This window comes from Morone saxatilis, unplaced genomic scaffold (assembly GCF_004916995.1).
Source record: "Morone saxatilis isolate NCDOM2014 unplaced genomic scaffold, NCSU_SB_2.0 Contig24, whole genome shotgun sequence".
Taxonomy (NCBI): Eukaryota; Metazoa; Chordata; class Actinopteri; family Moronidae; genus Morone; species Morone saxatilis.
This window is the reverse complement of record NW_023339807.1, coordinates 26,302,321-26,306,553: the sequence shown is the minus strand read 5'-3', so window position 1 is coordinate 26,306,553 and position 4,233 is coordinate 26,302,321. Positions and strand designations below refer to the sequence as shown.

The 4,233-nt window shown below is 37.0% G+C and overlaps 1 protein-coding gene across 1 annotated transcript in view; it reads right to left on the bottom strand.

The window, feature by feature from the left end:
- LOC118336472 overlaps positions 1-4,233 on the bottom strand; it is a 744,338-nt gene that overhangs the window by 351,626 nt on the left and 388,479 nt on the right. The gene's annotated exons all lie outside the window — the stretch shown is intronic.

Genomic DNA, 4,233 nt, shown 5'->3' with positions numbered 1-4,233 from the left:
GTAAATACCTTCCAATCTTCATACTCCATCTTGCAGGCCGCCCGAAAGCGCTTATTTCTGCAGCGAGGATCGAGGATACACGAGAGCAGCCTTTTCGGAAGTCTTTTGCTGACTGAAGCGCCCTTTTATTGGATATCAGTTATTGTTTGGACGCTGGAATTGTAGTTTGATATGATCATATTACAGTCAAAGGCAGTAGAGAGTCTGTCTGTCAGCAGGAAACACTTTTAAATGTTTCCCAGTGTTCAAAAGACACCACGACCATATTCTGGATTATTTAATAATACGTTTACAGTCACAATATCAATAAATACAGATGCACATAATGAACAAATATAAACGCATTCTGCCAGTAGAAATGATCCTTGTCCACCTTATGAATCATTATTTTACAGGTCACGTTTTCTATTTATTCTTGTTTTAGATGCAGCCTTAATTTCTTCTAATTAATTAATGAAAGTAGATACACTTTCATCCATTTTAAACTTCACACACGCATTAATGTAATGCATTAACTTTACTCTTGGAATTCTATTCAAATAATACACACAAAATAACATTCATTAACATTAGATCCTGAATTTTAAATAATCAATGAAGCTACTGGGCCTTGTGTGTAAATGCACACGTAGCATTAAAGGTCCAGTGTGTAGGATTTATTGCCATTTGATTGATTTAGCCTATTTTATTTATGGATTATCAGACACAGGAAATGTAGCGGTGTAGTTGCAGATTGCAACTCGTTTCACCCTCCTTTTCCAAGCACGAGGAAGAAACTACAAAAACACAAACGGTCTCATCTAGAGCCGGTGTTTCATTGCTTCAAATAGATCCTCCTAAATGTTACACACTGGAGCTTTAATAGCTATTAACATAGCCATGAACATCAAATATATATATACAGCAGTATATTATCCTACACTGTATATCTCCTTCGTAAAATAAGACCATCTAAGTCACACAGAGAGCACTACCCACCACAGGTTGTGCAGTTCAGTTCCTCCAGGACATTGCAACAATTAATGCAAATTAAACCAGTCTTCTTTATTCTGCACAACCTTGCAATTTTGTCCCATAACCACACAATAACAACACCTACAATCATTGTAGTTTCCTGCGAGCTTCACTAATCAGAGCAGTTCCCCACGCAAAATGTTGAGCCATACGTGACGGCCTACGATTATACAAAAAAAGTGCAACTAAGTTTGTAATTTTCACCTTCTCCCACAATTTCAGTGCAAAAAAAAGGCTGAAATCACTGCAACATGCTTGCAAGCCTTTAGAATTTTAAGCTGCAGGGAAATCAGGCATTTTAGGCCGCACCAATACCCCCAAAACAGTGGTCTGATCCCATGTTTGGATGTCATCAGTTAGTGTACAAGGAGAGATGGAAGGACGGTCATTGGTGACAATAATAGGGACAATAAAAGACGCACACTTCTTGCTCATTCATTTTTTTAATTTCAATTAAGACCTCATGTCATGAGGAAAGAACAGAGAGCAAGACAGGCTGTCAGGACCAGCTGCTAAAATACTTGTTAGCTGTGAACCTTTTTTTGTTTATTTGGGGATTTTTTTGCCTTTGTTTGTTGTTTTGTTTTCTTTGTTTGTTGTTCTCTTTTTTTCATTTATTTTACCTTGTTTTATACAAGAGGCCTCGTGTAACCTGGCAAGGGTAACTTCGTCCAGTTTATTTTTAGCTGTCCCAGCTTCAAAACATTTAGTCCAATCATCATGCTGTGGAAAAAACAAAACACATGCAGGTTGAATTTTGCCTTCATGCAAATGTCTCACACACACACACACACACACACACACACAGAAAACTGTAGAAACATGGTGGTTCAACGTGGTGGAAAACTCAACGATTCGACTATTCAGGCCCTGGATGAAAATTGTAGATAAACACAGTTATGGGCCACTGTTGAATCTGCCTACCTGCAGTGACATCTTGCCGTAGCGCACATAGGTGGTAAGGTGTGCACAGTTATTTTCAAAAGTTTCACAGTGTTTAGTGGCGTTGGAGATTCGCTCAATTATGTCTTCCTGGGTTCCTGGATTGAAGCCTTCAATCCCATCAAGGTAGTTCTTTTTTGATGTTACTACAATTCCCCGAAGAGATGTATATTTGCCAAATACACAGTCTGGTTTCCCAAAACCTGTTGGTGAGAGTAAATCTTTTAGAAACTTTATATGTAAACTTGACACAAAATCTGTTACTCGCTCCTGCTGTATTTGATCCGCTTTTTGAGAATGGGTTTCTGTTTCTTCTGCACAAACAGGCTACTGTAACTGTACAACACTTACAGCAGCCTGAAACTACAAAGAAGAGAAAGGAATGGTTTCATAGCACGACACAGCTACCAGTTAGTTGTTTAAAGTTAAACATTTACACTAACGCGTTTATCTGTGCATGGAATGAAAGAACTTGGCTGCCATCTTGGGATCTAGTTTGCCATCTTATCAGCAGGTGACCTGTCTCTTCTCTTCCGATGAGTCCAATGTGAAAAAAAAGAGAAAAAAGAGCTTCTGGGCATTATACATAAGCACACTGACATTAGGTGGTTTGCAGAAATGATAGCACCCTCTCTTGTTATCCAAATGTTATAGCACTGGAGACATGCAAAGAGACTCTGTTAAAGACGACAAACAATAAATGTATTTCCTATGATCAGGATGTGTTACAGAGCAGAAATGAACACATAATTGAATGATGTCTTATGGCCACATTTTAGACTGTAAGTGTTGAGGTCTTAAAAAACTAATCACTGTACTGATTCTATGCCACCTTTAGAGATTAATATTCAATAATTTGTTAATGTGCCACTATGATCTAATGTTTTTTAGTTAAGCTAGTAGAAATTAAAAATGCACACCAAACAAAAGCTTGGGTCTCAGGAGGCTAGAATATATTAGGCAGATTCTTTTACATTAACACTAAAACTGTGGTCAGAGTTTTAAATATACATAATTTCATTTTTATTGTATTTACCTGCGTTGTGAAATACGTCATTATCACCTTGGCCGACGTCTATCTCTGTACTTGGACCTACATATATACCATGGTGCGAGTACGGAAACGCCAGGGTCGTGGGGGATTGGGCGGGACAAGGGTGTACAAATGAAATTATATCTCCAAATTTGTACTGTGAAAAGATGAAATCAGATGAATTAGATCAACTTTTACATTCAGTACAAAGTACAACACAATACTCAGATTGACTAAATAATGAATGTGGATAGGTGATACTAAAGGATGAAACTTCTTATAATATCCACTAAGGTACAGTGGATATTCATAATAAGACTTAGGGTGTTATTACAAACAGTTCTTTGGTTGTGGATCCCTTACTTTTAATCCTCGATCAAGGTCTCTTAAGTTGGTCTATAATGTCCTGTAAGTGCTGCGATACAAAGAGCACAGGCCTTGAAATGTGCTGTGAGGACTGTACATTATAGCAGTGGCTGTGATAAATATATTATCTGAAGCAATATACATTATTCAGAATTGGGTAGTTTTGGCCGATATATATATTTATTTATATATAGAATCTTATTTATATTTATTTATATATATATATGTATATACATCACGATTTTCATCACCTTCATTGTCTTTGTTATAATTAATGTGCTACTAAATTCCACCTTACTACTCATTTAAGGTTGAGGAGCAAAATATATATTTTTAAAAGGGTATTAAAGCAACTTACCTCCTTACTAATGTCTTTTTGTGTGATCACCAGCTGAAGCATAACAGCAGCCAAGATTAGGTTTTTCATCTTTCAGCCGCAGAGAGCTGACATGGGGAAATCAAGAGAAAATGTAACAGTTAATCATGTTAAGCATTTTGAAAGAGAGAGACCTCACACATGAAACAAAAGCAACTTTGTATAAAATATATATATATATACCGTCTTACAAAAATATTTCCTCAGTGATCGTTACTGGAGAAATCTTTGTAATAATAAATGTTTCAGAGGTCTTACCTTCTTCTGTGAGATGGTGGAAGCCTGTTGGTGCAGGTGGAATGGGTTCTTCTTATACATCATATCTTTGTCCAGCCCACCGGGGGCTGTTAGTTATCAAATACATTTACATAGGCCTATGCAGTATATGCCGTATGTTTGTTTAAATGACCTCTAGCAGAGGATCCGCTCCCCCGTGGATAAAAACGGCTCATTCTAAAGCAACGAAAACAAAATAATTCCTTTTTTCAGGTGATTATACACT